Raw genomic sequence first — 18,695 nt, forward strand, 5'->3', positions numbered from 1 at the left:
AGTACCTCTGGGACCATTTGGGACCAGGGGGAATGGGCCAGATGAAGAGGTCACCCCTCGAAACATCGCCCCCCTAGTTTGCTTTCCTTTTTCCATTTTTGTGATTTTTTGCTTTTCTTTTGTGTTTTTTCCCCTCCTCCTTCTTTCCCCTCTACCCCCTTTTATTTTTTGATTTTCTCTATGGTGATATTTATTCTTGCATTGGCGTATTGGCTATTGTTGCTATATTTTCAGTTTATTATTAGTGTCATTAAATTATTCATATTCCCTACACTGGTATTTGCTTATATCTGTAGCTATGAGACAGAGAGTGCTGGTACTATCTTTTGATTTGTTCGTACTTCTGAAGGGAATTAGGGTCCCTTCCTGTTCCGTGCATCCTGCAACCTTGCTGAGTCAGTGTGTCAGAGTGCTGTCTATCACCCCCCCACCCCCTTTTCTACACTAGTCAAAGACAGTTTTCGGCTCTGTTTGCGCACAACTCCCGCTCCTGGAAATTTTTGCCTGGAGACTCTATTTCTAAAGATTTTGTTTTGGAAGTAGAAGATTTCGTTTTGCCCCGTCCCAGTAAGTGTATTTCAAGTGTTTTTTGTCAACTATTGTGTGTGTGTTCATTCTGTAAATAATTCACAATTTATTTTATCTCTTGCTTTGCTCAGTCAAAGGATCCGGGTAATTTTGATATTAAAAGTTCTGTCTACCGTGACACTGGGAACGGGGCTAACGAATAAGTCTATCCTCAGAATGAAATTCTCAAAAATTACCACTTTATGAGCCCTTTTCCTTGACCGGTACAGTAGTTACTCACGAAAGTCCTGGAACTGATTTCGGCATGCAATGCCAGATGCGACAGATGCGATCACTACATTCTCAAAGGCAGGACTTAGAAACTTTTCTGAGTTCAAAATCCTTGAAGCCGGCTTGCGTCTATTTAGTCCAGAGCATCTTTGAATTTGCCGCTGTTGGTTTGGCGCTTGAAATCTGCGCTCCTAATTGGCTGCAAGCTCACTTAAGTCTTTCAGGCTCTCATTTACTAACCAGTGCAGCCTATAAGAGCATGGGAATTCTCCTTCCAGCCAATCACCGATTTGCCGGTATTGTAAAGCCGGGAGGGCACCTTTTCTCAGTCTGTAAAGGGGCATGTGCCAACCTGACACTTCTGCCTTTTTGCATACTGAGCCCACCTGCTGCCCAGCTCCAAAGAGTCTAGGTTCTGGCAAATTATTGCCGTATAGCCTTGTGTTAGCCAAGGATGTGGGTACTCACGCAGAATTGCAGTATCCCTCCTGTTCTAACACCTTGGCATCCCTGAGGCTTTCAATACGGAATCCGCACAGACACAGTGGCACCAAGGTTCGTAGCCATCTAGGTTTTCCGGAATCTATGACTTGGAAATCCCTCAGTTCATATACAGGTTTTCAATAAATATACCCATTAAAAATATAACCATTTAATAAAATATATTGTGTCCTGTCTTCTGTGTGCTAAAAGATGTAAATTCCTATTCTGGTGTCAGAGATGAAGTGAGTGTATAATTCACCTACATTCACTAGCCTCATTCTTGGAACACTTTATAAAAATAACTTTTAAAACTTTTAGACAATGCAATCATGCTCAGCTTTATCACTTAGCTGGAGCATCCCCATGAACCCCTACACTAGGTTCAGGGCACCTGGGCATATATCTGGGTACCTCTGCTATACTGGGGAACCCCTGCTACATTAGAGACTCTGTGTATAGCTGCAGATATAGTTTATCCCCTTCAAACCCATTTACCATGTCTGGATGATGCTGCAGCAGGGATCTTGGCGTGAGTCGTAATAGCGCTTTCAGAGTCAGAGTTTAATGTGCTTGGCTGTAATCTGGAACCCCGATACATAGACACATTCTGTAAAGACTTTCTCTGACAAACTGTAACACCTGTATGCCCGCAGACCTGACCAGTCCCCAATACTGAGGTGGGAAGGGTATTATCACGCACCCACAGCAGTGAGGGCATGTCCGGAGTGTGGTATGGCATTCCCGGGCCTGTAGAAAGATGGTTAATAATACTTGCAAAGCCTTTGGGGTTCAGAGTAAGAGTAGTGGTGTCCGTGTGCCAGGGTCCAGGTATATAGAGATCAGGATCGTGATGTTCATAAGCCAGAGTCCAGGGATCACAGAAGTTAGCAGAGTCGTATTCATAAGCAGGTTCCAAGGGCAGTAGCGAGCAGGGTAATCCAGTACAAGCAGAGGTCAAGCCAGGGAAATCTAGGGGTAAGCAGGAGCAGGAACAGAAGCTGGAAAACACAGGGGAGCCAAGCATAGGACTGCACACACAGAGGTTACAAAGAACTATGCAGAGCAATGATACACAGGACAGTCAGGGTTTATAAAGGAGGGAACACCAATGGGAGAGAGAGGAGGAGCAGAAGGTGAAGTGGGAGGCAGCAGGGATAGGTGAGGAGGAGAAGAGGAGGAGACAGGTGAGCCAGTGAGGGAGAGAGCCTGAAGGGTATGAGAGGAGGAGCCAGGGGTCTGAGAGAGCCTACAAGAGGAGCGTGTGCGCGCCCTCTGTAAGGTGAGAGTGCACACGCACAGGCTGTGTCATGAGGCGCGCGGAGCGCCGCGCCACGGGGACATCTGCCGAGGGTAGAGAAAGGACAAGAGGGGAGACCGCAGGAGGTAAGGAGGCAGGAACGGGAGATGAGGGGGCCTTGAGCAGGCAGCACCGCGACGGGGAACGGGAACGCAAGAAGGTGCGCGTGTCTTGCGGGGTGTACGCGCAGATGCCGAGAGAGCGTCAGAGGCAGCCGCAGAGGGGAGAACGGGTAAATAAGGGACAGGAGAGGCAGGCATGAGCGGAACTTCAGGGATACATAGAGGGGAAGGACTCCCCTGAATCATCACAGTATCCCACCCTTGAGGATCGATCTCTGAACGATCCAGCCACGGCTTCTGGGGAAATTTTAGATTGAACTGCTGAAGAAGCTTGGGAGTATGGATGTGACGTTCTGGAACCCATGAACGTTCCTCTGGGCCATACCCCTTCCAGTGGATGAGGAACTGAAGCTTGTTTCTTGACAAACGAGGGTCGATTAAAGAGTGAATTTCGTACTCTTGTTGTCCTAGGGTAGAGATTGGGTTGGTTTTTGGGAAGGATCCGGAAAGTGTGAACTCTGGATGAAAGTCTTGAGTAGGGACAAATGAAATACGGACGGGATCCTCATGGTGGTAGGTAGTGCTAGACAGTAGGCGACTGGATTGATCTTTTCTGTTATCTTGAAAGGGCCAAGGAATCTTTGGGCCAACTTTGGAGATGGAGTTTTAAGCCTAATATTCTTAGAGGAGAACCAAACTCTGTCACCCGGTTTAAATGAAGGACCAGGTTGGCAATGTCAATCCGCTTTAGTTTTTTTCCTAGAGACGGCGGTTTGTAGAGACTTAAGGATCCTTTTCCAAGAATTCTGAAGGGTTGTAACATGGGAGTCTGCAGCGGCAACGCCAGAAGGGGGGGAGGAGAGGGGAAGGGTGCTAGGATGAAAAACAAAATTGATGAAAAAAGAAGACTCTTGTGTAGATTCATTGTTAAATGAGTTGATAGCAAATTCGGTTCATGGTAACAGGTCCACCCAGTTGTCTTGTGACTCAGAGACAAAACATCTAAGATATTGCTCTAAGGTTTGATTCATCCTTTCAGTCTGACCATTGGTCTGAGGGTGGTATCTGGAAGAAAAAAGAAGAGAAATTCCGAGTCTCTGGGAAAACGCCCGCCAAAACTTAGAGATAAATTGAGAACCTCCGTCAGAGACAATCGAAATGGGATCGCCATGTAATCTGAAAATCTCCTTGTAAAAAATATCTGCCAAAGTAGCAGAATTAGGTAGACCCTTGAGGGGAATAAAGTGTGAGTGTTTAGAAAATCTGTCTATTACGAAAAGAAAGGTATTCATTCCTTTGGAATTGGGAAGTTCGACAATGAAATCCTTAGAGATGTGTTTCCAGGGTTGCTCCGGATGGGAAGAGGCATGAAAAGACCCGAAGGTTTGTGATGGGCAGTTTTACTCTGGGCACATACCGGACAAGCACTAGTGAAATAAAAAATGTCCTTGTGCATCTTAGGCCACCAAAATGTCCGTTTAATAAGATCCACTGTCCTCTTGAAGCCTGGATGAACGGCAGACCTAGAAGAAAGATCCCCAAAGTAAGATCTTGTGGCGAAATGTGGAGATGCGTATAGACGTCTCGCTTGTACCCTGAACCTGCTGGGAATATGAAGAATCCAATGCAGTGTTTGTTCGTGCAACGCACAGCAAAAAAGGGGTAATAGCAGGTCTGGCAAAAAATTCTTTATTCAAAGGGACATAAAACGGAAGGCTGCAACCTTCTACGCGTTTCGTGCAATCAGATGCACTGTATCAACAAGTGAATTTAATATGGTACATACAACATTATATATAGCACGTCAGTCTGCCGATTTGGCGCCAAAAACTTACTAATTAGTGACCTCATACTTGATTAGAGATGTGTGACAGCCGCGCAGCGCAAGCGCCAAGTAGACCGCCTAGTTACCCAGTCACACTACGAGAAGCGTGCCTAACAACACACAGATCGGTGACACGCACCACAGGGCAATGGAAGGCCAACTCTCGCGAGATGCGGCTCAGGCAGGCCACGTCCGCTCGCGCATGCGCAGACAGTGCTTGAAGAGAAAAAATCAACCAGTATGTTAAACGCGGACAAAGTCCCGCGAGAAGGGACCAAGGAGGTCCTGAATACTCGCACATACGTACAAAATGCACTTAATATGGTTAGTAACTACAAGAAATCATTGAATAAACAATTAATAATAATTAAAATGTGCCACCAGTTACTGCTAGAGGGCCAAGTGTGGGCTCTTCTCATGTTTGAATAAGAACACCCACAGATATGCCATATCAGAAAAGGGGAGATATATAAAGTGTATATACATTTAAAGAGCAAAGTGCAGGGACTGGTCAATATTGGTGAGCCCAATCAGGCAGACTGCGCCATATATTTACAAAACATACACTAATAATACAATATAATCACAAACAAAATAAATAAAAATCAAATGAAAAAATAATTCTAATCTAATACCTATATTAAAAACATATATATACAGCCTTCCAGTAAAGCAGAGGATAACTAAATTGACTAATTGTTCTACTGTATAACAGAGATATAAACTCATAGAGAAAAAAACTCATAAAGAAAAAACACATATAGTACTCAAATATACCTATAATAAATAAAGGATATGATTATGATTTTATATTTAAATTCCTTGTTGCACTAGGTGATATTCTTTGAGTACAGTAGTGTGACATAACTAATTGTTTGAAGTCATTAATGACTCATCAAATAATTTCATAAAACTTATTTGATCACAATAGGGATCTGAAATTATTATTCGTGGGACAGTTATATAGTTAGGAGAAGTACACCATCATATATTATTCAAGTATTACATCAGAATATTTGTCTAATCTTGAGAGAAAAATAAACAAGTTTATATATATAAAATTATTAAAATACATATATATAAAAAAGAAGAAAAGACCAGTCTGTTTGCTGAATCGTTCAGGTCAAAAAATGATTAATGCTCCATTCAATGTTCATTCCGTCTGGAAACCGGGTTCTAAGCATGAATATCCAGAATGACTCTCTGCAATCTAACCGTTTGACCTGATCACCCCCCCTTACTTTTGGTAAGATTTTCTCAATGCCCATAAAAGAAAAGTTCTCAATGCCCCCCTTCCCACTTTCTGAAAAATGTTTAGAAACAGGATGCATTAAGTCTCCCTTCTTAACGAGTCTACAATGCTCCTGCATTCTGATTTTTAGGGCCCTTGTTGTCCTTCCGACGTATCTTTTCCCACAGCCACAATTGATGACATAGACCACAAAGGACGTATTACAATCAATAAAACTATTAATGTTAAACCGTCTATGGGGGCTGTGGGAAAAGACACATCTGGAAGGTTTCATATATTTACACACATTGCAATTGTTGCATCTGAACGATCCCTTTGTAATGAATGTGTTTGTATTAGTGATTAGATCAGGAATAACACTTGGGGATACATAGTTGGCTATGGTTTTCGCTTTCCTATACACAATCTTAGGTCCCTTTTTGGTGTACTCACCAAGAATAGGGTCCATACGTAATAGACCCCAATGTTTATTGATTATCCTATTCACTTGGCCACTGGCCTTGCTGAATTGTGAGATAAACAAGGGGGATGTGTTTCCCAACCCTTCCATATCTCTTTTATGGCCACCGTCCTTCACCCTCGATCCTTTAATGGGAAGCAATGTATTTCTATCCCTTCTAGTTATTTCATCCACTATGGATTGGAGGGTCTCCCTGTCATAACCCCTTTCAATAAAACGATTAGTGAGAGCCTCAGACTGGGACAGGAACCCGCTAAGAGTGGAGCAGTTCCTCCTCAGTCTGAGGTACTGACTTTTGGGAATGCCAGTAATTACCGATCTGGGGTGACAACTGTCCGCCCTAAGAATTGAGTTCCTTGAGTTGCTTTTCCTAAAAATGTCTGTTTGAATCTATTGATTCATATCTACAAATAGTAGAATGTCCAGGAAGCTAATGTGATGTGGATTGAAATTAGAAGTGAATTGAATATTAAGATCATTATCATTAACATATTCGAAACATAATTTTAAAGTGTCTGTGCTCCGTGCCAAATGATAAGTAAGTCGTCAATAAAACGTTTGTAAAAAACAATATTGTGTCTAAATTTATTTGTGCTATTATAGATGAAAACATGCTCCCACCACCCCATAAAAAGGTTCGCATAAGAGGGGGCAAAACTTGTTCCCATTGCTGTTCCCCGCTGTTGTAAGTAAAATTGGTGCTCAAAAAGAAAATAATTGTGCGTGAGAAGAAAAAGAATGGATTCAGTGATAAAAGTGGTCATTAAGATTGAGCTCCCTGGACATTCAATGAAATGGCGAACAGCCGTCAACCCCAGATCGTGCTCTATAAATGAATACAGGGAGACCACATCCATAGTCACCCATAGAAAGTCAGGTTTCCATGAGATACTTTCCAGTTGTACCAATAAATCCCCAGAATCGAGGATAAAGGACGGCAAGGCCCTAACAAATGGCTGCAAATAAGAATTAACATAACGGGATAAGCCATCTCCCAAAGATCCAATGCTAGAGACAATTGGCCGACCAGGAGGGTCGACCAATGTCTTATGGATCTTTGGGAGATGGTGAAAGATAGGGATAACCGGATGGGGGTTAACAAAGAATCCAATCTCTTTTTTATTAAGAACTTGAGTTGCAGACCCTAAATCAATAAGATCCAACAATTCCTTCAAAAAGGGAGCAGTTGGATCATATGGTAGTTCAGAGTAGGAGGACACATCCCCAAGTTGGCGAAAAGCTTCCTTGAGATATTCTGTCCTACTCTGAACCACCACGGCACCCCCTTTATCTGCATTTTTGGTGACTAACATAGGGTTATTTCGTAATGTCTTAAGGGCCAGACGCTCCACCCCATTCAAATTGTCATTGCTTAAACTGGAAAATGAAAAACCCTGAGCCAAAAGCCTAAGGTCACGAATGACCAGGTTTTCGAACATGGAAAGATAGGGGCCTTTGACAAAAGAGGGGTAGAAAACAGACTTTTCTTTAAACTTAGAACCCCAGTCACCAAAAGTATAGGTCTGGGAATCCTCAACATAATTACCCTGTTCAGCAAGATCGTCCAAGTCTCTCAAGGCACATATATCTTGAAAAGAGTCCAGAGAAACCTGAAGAGGGGGAGTATCAGAAGTTGCTTGGGGTGAGGCAGAGCCAATGGAATTCCCCAGAGGAAGATCCTCAGGAGAAGTCTCAGTCAGAGATTTGTCTCCACTATCATGCTGATGAAAAAAAAAAATTAAAGTTAACTTGCGGACATACTTGTGTACATCCACAACTGTTCCAAAAAGATCAATGCCCATGGAGGGCGCGTACTTCAACCCTTTGTTGAGGAGAGAAATCTCTGACTGGCAGAGATTATGCACTTGGAAGGAAGAATAGGTTCCGTGGATTCATTGGATTCGTTCTCCGTGGCGAACTGGCGAGAGAGAGCATCTGCTTTGATATTTTTGGTACCTGGAATATACGAAATGGTATAGATAAAACGTGAAAAATAAAGAGACCAACAGGCCTGACAGGATCCCAAACGACGAGCCCCCTCAATATACAGCAAATTTTTGTGGTCGGTGAGGATGGAAATAGGTTCCTTAGTGCCTTCTAAAAGATGCCTCCACTCCTGAAGAGCCAACTTAATGGCCAGTAGCTCACGATTCCCAACATCATAGTTTCTCTCGGCAGACGAGAATTTCCGAGAAAAAAAAACACAGGGAGGGAGTTTTTCTTGGGGGGAGGACCTCTGAGAAAGAACTGCACTGGCTCCCACATCTGAGGCGTCAACTTCCAAAGTGAAGGGAAGAGAGGTACAGTATCAGGAGGACGTAGGATGGGTGCAGAGACTAAGGCTTTTTTGAGGAATTCAAATGTGTCAATAGCTTTGGAGGACCAAGACGTGGGGTCGGCACCTTTTTTAGTCAAAGCAGTGATGGGGAGAGCAATGGAAGAAAAATTACGGATGAATTTCCTGTAATAATTGGCAAAACCAAGAAAACGCTGCACGGCTTTGAGAGAACTTGGCAGCGGCCAGTCGAAAACCGACTTCACCTTCTCTGGGTCCATAGAAAAACCTTGGTTAGAGATAATATAGCCTAAAAAGGCAGTAGATGTCTGGTGAAACAAACATTTCTCCATCTTGGCGTATAGGCGGTTAGCACGGAGCCTAGAGAATACTAGTTTGGTATGGTGAATGTGTTCCTCTAAGTTTCTAGAAAAAATGAGAATGTCATCCAAGTATACGATAACAAATGTTCCCAATACATCCCGGAAGATGTCGTTCATGAACTCTTGGAAGACGGCAGGAGCATTGCATAATCCAAAGGGCATTACTAGATACTAATAATGTCCAGATCGCGTATTAAACGCGGTTTTCCATTCGTCCCCCTCCCTTATGCGGATGAGATTAAGGGAAGGGGATACCGATTCTTTACCGTGATTTTATTGAGTCCACGAAAGTCGATACAACGTCTTAATGATCCATCCTTCTTTTTCACGAAGAAGAAGTGTGCCCCAGCGGGGGAGGTAGAATTGCGGATGAATCCTTTCTCCAAATTTTCTTTGATGTAAGACGTCATGGCCTCCGTTTCAGGAACAGACAACGGGTAAGATTTCGACTTTGGGAGAATGGTTCCTGGAATTAAATCAATAGGACAATCGTATGGACGATGGGGAGGTAAAACCTCAGCCTGTACCTTATTAACACGTCCAGGAATTCATGATACACGGTTGGAAGAATCGAGAGATTGGAAGGGACAGAATCCAGACTGGCAAGATCCGCAACAGGAGGAACGGGAGAAGCAGACTCAGCGGAAGGAGGCCATTGGATAGGCATGGTGCCGGTCCAATCAATGCACGGATTGTGGAGTTGAAGCCAAGGCAATCCTAAAATAAGTTGAACGGTAAGAGAATGGAAGATATCAAAAACAATTACCTCCTTATGACCATCGGCCAAGGTCAGTGTAAGAGGAATGGACTCCCAGATGATAAATGCTGGCTGGAGAGCATGACCGTCAATGACCTCGAGACCAATAGGTGATTTTCTCTTGACCATAGGAATTTGGTTCTCTGAGGCGAAGGTCTGATCCAGGAAGTTACCGCCAGATCCAGAGTCAATGAAGGCCTTTTCTTCCAGTAGGAGGTCAGGGCCCCCCAGAGTAGCAGGAAGCAGGGATAGAGGGGCAAGAAGAGAATGTACCCAGTAGAAGCGCCTCTACCTTTACTGGGTGTTCCCGTTTCCCGGCTTCAGGGAAAAGTTCTGGAGGCGATGTTCCAAAGAACCACAGTAGAAACAGAGTCAATTCTGACGGCGTCGCATTCTCTCCGCGGCCCGAAGTTGTTGGCTACCGATTTGCATCGGCTCCGGAGAGTCCAACGCCAGGAGAGGCGAAGAGGGCGACCTGTGTGAGACAACAGGGGAAAAAAGAGAACGAGAACAGTGTCTCTCGTGTCATCATTCCTGGGTGCGCTGGTCCATTCGTACACTGAGGGTAATCAACTCCTCCAAGGAAGAAGGCCGGGCATGAGTAGCAAGATCATCCTTCAAGGTATCAGAGAGACCATGCCAGTAAGCGGCGGCGAGCGCCTCATCATTCCAGTGTGTCTCCACGGCGAGGGTACGGAACGCAGATCGCGTACTTGGCAGCCGATCTTGGAGCCTGTGAAATATGGAAGAGAGAGAATGCGGCCATTTTGCGCCGTGCGGGAGTGTCAAATATTTGCTGCAATTCATGCCTAAATTTGGAGTAATCTTGTGTCAATTCACTCTTGTGTTCCCAGAGGGGAGAGGCCCAAGCGAGGGCGTCACCGGTGAGCAGAGCATAGATGTAAGCCACCTTAGAACGGCCAGTAGGAAATTGAGAGGGAGACATTTCGAATTGCACCTCGCATTGGTTAATGTAACCGCGACAAGTGAGGGGGTCCCCATCATAACGATTAGGCGGAGGAATTCGGGGTCCAGCGTTAGCATAAGTCATAGCAACAGGAGGTGACGGAACCATAGGAGACTCCTGAAGGGAGAGGTTAGCAAGCTGCTGGGAAACAGTGGACTAGTAGAAATTGATAAACAATTTATCCCATCAGGTGCATCAGAAATGATGTGGTAGGCGCTGCAGACATGAATACATAATGTGTGAATATATAGCACGATATAGCAACTGGCCCAGCTCTGGGCACCAATTGTTGCAGACACTCACGGTTAGGAGAATAAAAAGCGCCGTGGCTCGGTCCTCAGTATCTTCAGTGTTGCACCGCCAACCCTTCCGTGACTGTGACGTCACGTGGGGCGTCATGTGACCGGCGGTGATCTCCTCCGGGAGCAGCGACTACCCGGCATGCAGTCCAGCAGGGAAATGCAGGGAAACTCCTCCAGCAGCAGCAGGAATCACAGCAGAGCACAGCCGTAAAGCAGACAGGGTGTAGACGTGGGTGGTGACTAAAAAAAGTTTATTGCAACAGACATGTGTAGCTGATGGATCCTCTGACGCGTTTCAGCCCTCAGGCCTTTGTCAAAGAAGTCAGCAGAGTCGTATTCGTAACCAGGGTCCAAGGGCAGTAGCGAGCAGGGTAATCCAGTACAAGCAGAGGTCAAGCCAGGGAAATCTAGGGGTAAGCAGGAGCAGGAACAGAAGCTGGAAAACATAGGAGAGCCAAGCATAGAACTGCACACACAGAGGTTAACCCACCCATCCCCGCTACCCACACTGGAGTCCTAACCACTCACCCCGGGCCCACTACATGCACCCTGTATTCATTGATTGGCATAGTGGTACTTCATACCTATATAATATGGGCATGATAAGCCACTATAGCACTCAATGGTCACCCTAATTAAAAAGCATGAATTCCAAAAAAACAAACAATAATCAAACATCTACACAAGCACATTAACACCACAATTCAAGAAATACAAACACTAGCCAACAAATGAAATAAATAAAAGCAGTAACCAAAAAACAATTAATTAATTTTATCCAGTAGCCAGCAAATCAATTAATTAAGAAAACCACTATGCAACACATCAATTGAAAGCAGGAGCCAACACAAAAAATATTTAATTAAAAACACTAAACTATCGGAAACAATAATAAAACCAAGCCATGAAAATGACAAACAATTTTCAGTATTCCAAACAATAAACTGAAATAAAAAAAATAACACTCAATAGAAAGCAAGAATTTGCCCAAAAATACATTGGCTATCACTGTATTAATGTTTACCCTAAACGGACACAGATTAATACATTAAAAGAAAGAAATTCAATAAAAAACCTGAAAAAGACAATTACTGTACATACATTCAAAATTTGTCTTACAGTACCTTTAGAATTCTTCACCCTCAGAATTCCGGCGTATCAGGAAGCTCTCAATCAAAGACATCGTCCGCCACCATCCTCGGTGAAAATCAGCATCATGTTAAAAAAAAATCTTCTTTTTTCCATCTTCTTTAATTGTTTTCTGCCATCTTGAATCTTCTATCCTTGTAATCCATTCCCCATGTTAAATTCAAAACGGATGTTGACTTATCGGCATATAAAGCTAAAATGAGATGAAACAGGCCTTACATAAGGCCTGTGACGTCACATTTTAGGGTCAGATGGGAGAGGTCCAATCCGATTGGACGTTGTATCATGTTACAGGCTTTTTTAATTTATTTTTATTTTTTTATGGATGTGACATACAGTAATCCCTTAAAGTGATGTCACATAATTTGTTAAAAAATGGAACATATCGGGGAACTTCCGGTGACGTCACCCGGCATGGACGGCTGCTAGAGGAGCTCCTGAAACCCGCGGGTTAAACAGCGCAAAAACCCCTACTTAAACTTAAAATTTTCGGACGAAATTAGTCCCTCCGGATAGACAAACAGAAGGGGAATGTCAAAAACGAAAAAAGCGAACAACCAGCCTGTTTCTAAATTTTTCACACCGTCTCAACGAGGTAAGGACAGCACTATGAATCCCCAAGATGGCGGCGGACCGCATGGCGCTACCTCCCAATCTGGGAAAAAGACCCAGCCAAGCGAAAAAACCCCTACAAGCCCAGAACACACAATAACCAGGGCATATTTGGAGGAACTGATGGCTGGCATGGCTGCTACGCTCAAAACTTCCTTCCAAACGGAATTGCGGGCTGCAGTGAGCAACATTAGGAGAGAAATATCAGGGCTGACAGAAAAGACCACGACCCTGGAGAACAGGCTCTCCGAATCCCTACAAAGACAGGGAGAGGCAGAAGAAGAGATCAGCCGCCTAGGTGAAGAGATCTCCCTCCTCAAGGAAGGCATGGAGGAGCAGGAAAATCGTGACCGGCGACAGAACATTCGTGTGAGGAATGTTCCAGAGTCGGTCACGCAGGAACAGATCCGGCCTTACCTCCTGGAGCTCTTCAATATGGTCTGCGGGGAGCTGGAAGAAAAGGAGTTAGAAATGGACAGAGCCCATCGTGCGCTGGGACCCAAGTCTGATGATCCAAAACGAAGAAGGGACATCATAATAAAAATACATAAATACACCTCCAAAGAAAAAATCATCTCAGCATGCCGAGACATGGGAGAAATAACATTTCAAAACGAGACCCTACAAGTCTACAATGATTTGTCAAAAGCAACAAGAGACCGCAGACGGGAGTTAAAGCCGCTGACTAACTTGCTCCGTGAGAAGGGAATACTGTACAGATGGGGCTTTCCGTTTAAGATCTTGGTGAACAGAAATGGAAAGTTCCTGTCCCTGAAGTACCCCGCGGACATGGCTCCATTTGCAAAGGCCTTGGGCCTAACTCCTCCACAAGGATGGCTACCAGGCAACCCGTCATCTAGTGAAGCTGCAGGAGACCCGCCTCGGATATATCGGAGAGGATCGCGGCCCAGCACTCCAGGGACAAGCAGTAACAGCCGACACCGCACTCAAACAACACCCCCCCCTCCCTATGTGATCCCGAGGAAGAGGGGAGACCCACAGCCACATTGGAAGGCACCCCATCGGACCGGAGCAGTACCTGGAGAGGAGCCGCCGACTTCCCGAACGAGACGACACTGGACACCGCTCCCCACACTGAACCACGTGTCACCTACTCCTGCGATGGCACCGGAGCTGATCCCGCCAGCTGCTTTAAAATCCTGGTGCACACCCGGCTCGATCGGATGGAGCAGGAGCGTGATCTCCCCAATTCCAATACGCGAGGAGAGCCGGGTCCTCAGCCTTGCTCTGCTAAGCCCCGACCTCCAGTCTTTCTGGTGGCCCCGCGGGGATGTGTGCCCCCCCCCCCTCTCTCCAGCCAGTTGCCCCGATTTTTCGGGATGGTTTTTTTTTGGCATACGGGGGGGGGGGGGGGGGGGGGTATGGCCCATCGGCGGGTGGGCCCGATCCGACAGGGAGCACACCGGCTCAGGCGACGAAGGACAATTATGGCCCAGGGGAACCGGACCACCCGAGTTGACTTAAGGGACGCAAAAAACACAAATTGAGGTTTGGCGCCCTGGAGGCCGTGAGTAATGTGATAAAATGTTATGTTATGGAAGGCACCCCACAGCCCCCCCCCTCCCCATTTCAACCATAACCTAAGCACATAGCCCCCCTCCCTCCCCATCCTCCCCCCCCCCCATACATAAAAGCAAAGAAGTGTAAACAATAAATAAAATACCCCTATGTCCCCCATCATACTTTCCCCCCCCCTGGAACGACTCCCAGAGGATCACAGAGGTAATATACAAAACTGGGAAACACCTGTCCTGTTGGAAGTGGGCCGTTACCCTCCCCCCCCCCATTCACATCCCCCCCTCTCCCCCCCTCCCCCCCCCGGTGCTATATAAAAGTTGAGAAGTACATGCAAAGTAAGATGTGCACCCATGCCTCCCCTTGGAATAACACCCGGGGGAAGCAGGGGTATATAAGGAAACTAAATGGGCCTCGGCCGATTGCCAGGCAGTATACAGTATATTTATGGTATAGAGTGGTACTAGAGACGCAACATACAAGAAAGTGAAATGCCCACACTGTCTGAAATGTTCCGTCAACCCACCCCCCCCCTACCCCCCTACCCCCCCATACCCCCCCACCCTCCCCCCACCCCACCCCCACCCTCCCCCACCCCACCCCGGCACGATATAAAAGTTGAGAAGTATATGCAAAATGTGACCTGTACCTAGGTATTCCCTTGGAACAGCACCCAGGAGAAGCAAGGGTATATAAGGAAACCAAATGTATCGGGGCTGAGTCCCAGACAATATATGGTATACCTATTGCAAAGAGTGGTAAAACAGAAGCAATATATAAAAATGTGAAATGACTGCTCTGTCAGTAAGGCTTCATCGAACCCCCCCCCCCCACCCCTTACCCCCACCCCCCCCACCCCTCACCCCCACCCCAGTATTATATAAAAGATGAGAAGCATATGCAATAGGTGAGGTGCACCTAAGCCTTCCCACCCCTCCTCCTCCCCCCTCCTCCCCCCCCTGTATTAAACAAAAGCTGAGGAGTATATACAATGGGTGAGACGCACCTATGCCTTCCCACCCCCCCGCCCCTCCTCCCCCTCCCCCTCCTCCCCACCCCAGTATTAAATAAAAGCTAAGGAGTACATGCAACGGGTTAGGTGCACCTATATCTTCCCGTGGGATAGCACTCAGAGGAAGCAAAGATATATAAGGAAATTAAATGTGCCTTGGCTGATTTCCAGACAGCATATAATATACTTATTGGATAAAGTGGTACTATTGAGGCAACATACAAAAATGTGAAATGTCTTTATTGCTGGAAATGTTTCGTCAACCCTCCCCCACCCCCCCCCCCCCCACACACCCTCTCCCCCCTCCCCCCCCCTCCCCCCCCCGCCGTTTCCCCCCCCCCTCCCCCCACCGCCATCCCCCCCCCCCTTCCCCCCCCCCCACTCCCCCCCCCCACTCCCCACCTCCCCCCCCCACTCCCCACCTCCCCCCCCTTCACCCCCCCCCCCTGGGTGCTATACAAAAGTTGAAAAATGTATGCAATAAATGATATGTACCTATGTCCTCACTTGGAACAGCACCTAGAGGAAGCAAAGGCTCATAGGAAAACTAAATGTGCCTAGGCTAATTTCCAGACAGTGTATAGTATACTTATTGTATAGAGTGGTACAACAGACGCAGCACACAAAAATGTGAAATGCCCACACTGTTGGAGAGGCTCTGTCAAACCCCCCCCACCCCCACCCCCACCCCCCTCCCCTCACCCTTCCAGCCCCCCCCCCCTCCCCTCACCCCCCTGCCCACTCCCCCCGGTATTATATAAAAGTTGTGAATTAAACGCAACGTGATATATGCACCTATGCCTTCCCTTGAAACAGAACCCAGGGGATGCAAGGGTCTATAAGAAAACAAAAGGTGCCTTGGCTGATCTCCAGATAATACATAGCATACTTATTGCAAAGAGTGATATAATAGATGAAGCATACACAAATGTGAAAGGCCCATACTGTTGGAAAGGTTCCGTCAACCCCCCCCCCAAACCCCCCCCACACACCCCATCCACACACCCCCCCCCCACCCCCCCCCCCCAACCACCCCCCCCAACCCCCCCCTCACCCCCCCCACCCCCTACCACCCCCAACCCCCCCCCACCCCCCCCACCCCCCCCCACCCCCCCCACCCCATCCCCCCCCCCCCCACCCCATCCCCCCCTCCCCCCCCCCACTCAGACGAAGCAAATTTACAGAAGAAAGTTGAAATTGCTTGGGTGGAAAATCAAAATGTGCACAGTGGGTCCATGATGTAATGTTACATAACAGATGCTGTACAAAAATGCGAAATGTTTAAACTGCCTGAATTACACCTTCACCCCCCCCATCCCCCCTCACCTGTGGACTGAGGATCTACGTAAAAAAGGGGTTAAGTAAATTCTATAGAGGGTTTGGACCCCTCAGACGTCCAACGGTGGACTGACCCGGAACCACCCCAGAAGGGCTCTTATAGCCCAAATGCCGGCTGTTTTTAAAGCTGGCAAAAGTTTGTTGAGGCCTTCTCAAGGCCTCATTACAACCTATTTCTATCAGCTGACTCTGTCCCAGCTGATCTCTGCCCTACCCCCACTGACCCTCCCCCACGCCCCCCCACCTCAGCTTAAAATAGCCATTCCAGCCAAAAAAAAACTCGCAACTCCCACACCTACAGAGATATAAACTAGACTCAGACTTACTGAATCAGGGCCTCTCAAATGGGAAAGATGAGGCCTCACGGTACCATCTAAAAAAGAACCCAAATGACTAGCCAAACCACAATTAAATTCACCTCACTCAATGTGAAGGGCCTCCAGAATAACCGAAAAAGGAGACTAGCACTCCAAGATATGAAAAGATCAGGGGGGGACATCATATTTCTACAGGAGACCCACTTCACATCACAAGACCCCCCAAATTTATTCAAAAAAGTGTTCCCAATGTGTTTTTTCGCATCATTTACTAGCAAAAAAAGGGGTGTAGCTGTCCTGATCAGACAGGGCACCCCATTCAATCATATCAAAACAACTGCGGACCCAGAGGGTAGATTCTTAGTGGTATATGGCTCCTTAGCGGGCTCAGCGATCGCTCTTATTAATGTATATGCCCCAAACGAGAACCAAACCGAATTCCTAAAGAAAGTACTCGAGGGCATAGACCCGGGATATCTGTCATCGATGATAGTGGGAGGAGACCTAAACATGGTCCTCAACCCTACCGAGGACAGATCGACCACAATGGGTCCCCCCCGTACAACCCCCTCCCAGATCACAGGGAAAAAGTTTAGGGGAATCTTGAGCGAGTTTTCACTAGTGGACATCTGGAGAACCCAACACCAGGGCCAGAGAGACTATACTTTCTACTCAGCACCTCACCAGACCTACTCTCGAATAGACCACTTTCTGGCCACAAAAAATGTGGTGGTGGCAACAACTGACTCCGACATAGGACCGATCACATGGTCTGATCATGCCCCGATTACCATAACCTTGACAACACCCTTCGAAAAGACAATAAATTACTCATGGAGGCTAAATGACTCACTACTCAACCATCCTGAGATAGAAAGAGAGATCAGAGCTGCCATTCGAGACAACTTTTTTTTTAACTCAGGATCCGTCTCCTCACCAGCAATCCTGTGGGAAGCCCATAAGGCAAGCATTAGAGGGAAAATCATCTCCATCGCATCCCACAGGAAAAAAGCCCGCCAAAAACTAATAAAGGAGCTCACAGATGATATCAAAATAATAGAACAAACTCATAAAGCTAACCCCTCAAAAAAAATATATAAAACATTGACAACAGCTAGAGCAAAACTTAGACAAATCCAGCTGGAGGATGTTGAGAAAGCCCTCAAGTGGACCAACCAACAATATTATGATAAAGGTAACAAAGCAGACAGACTTCTAGCTACTAAATTAAGAGGGGTGCATAAACGGTCCCAAATCACGGCGATCAAGAGTAGGTCTGGTGAGATACAACATAGTGACAATAAAATGGCAGCCGAATTCACAAAATTTTACACCGAACTTTATAACTTAAGATCCAAAAAAGGCCGCCCCGAATCAGTAGCATCCGAATTAATAGCACAATACTTAGATAAGTGTCAGCTTCCCACACTAACGGAGGAGGAAAACACAGTCCTCAATGCTGAGATTTCAAAAGAGGAACTGGAAGAGGCGGTCAAATCATTAAAAATCACTAAGTCTCCTGGCCCAGATGGCTTCACTAATGTCTACTATAAGAGATCCTTGCCAGTATTATCCACGCATCTCCTAAGAACATTTAACGATTTTATGGAAGGAAATCAAATCCCTACGTCAATGTCCCTGGCCACCCTGGCCATAATACACAAAGAAGGCAGGGACCCGATGCAATGTGGAAGCTACCGTCCAATCTCCCTGCTTAATTGTGATCTCAAACTATATAGCAAAATACTCGCAAATAGATAGAATCCCATTTTACCAAGATTAATAGATAAAGATCAAGTGGGATTCGTAGCAGGCAGACAGGCCTCGGACAATACCCGAAAGATAATTGACATTATTGAACATGTCCATC

The 18,695-nt window shown here is 46.2% G+C and overlaps 1 protein-coding gene across 1 annotated transcript in view; it reads left to right on the forward strand.

Moving 5' to 3' along the window:
• Positions 1-18,695, forward strand: part of LOC142492225 (vomeronasal type-2 receptor 26-like) — a 96,217-nt gene that overhangs the window by 66,997 nt on the left and 10,525 nt on the right. The gene's annotated exons all lie outside the window — the stretch shown is intronic.

Source organism: Ascaphus truei, chromosome 4, assembly GCF_040206685.1.
Source record: "Ascaphus truei isolate aAscTru1 chromosome 4, aAscTru1.hap1, whole genome shotgun sequence".
NCBI lineage: Eukaryota > Metazoa > Chordata > Amphibia > Anura > Ascaphidae > Ascaphus > Ascaphus truei.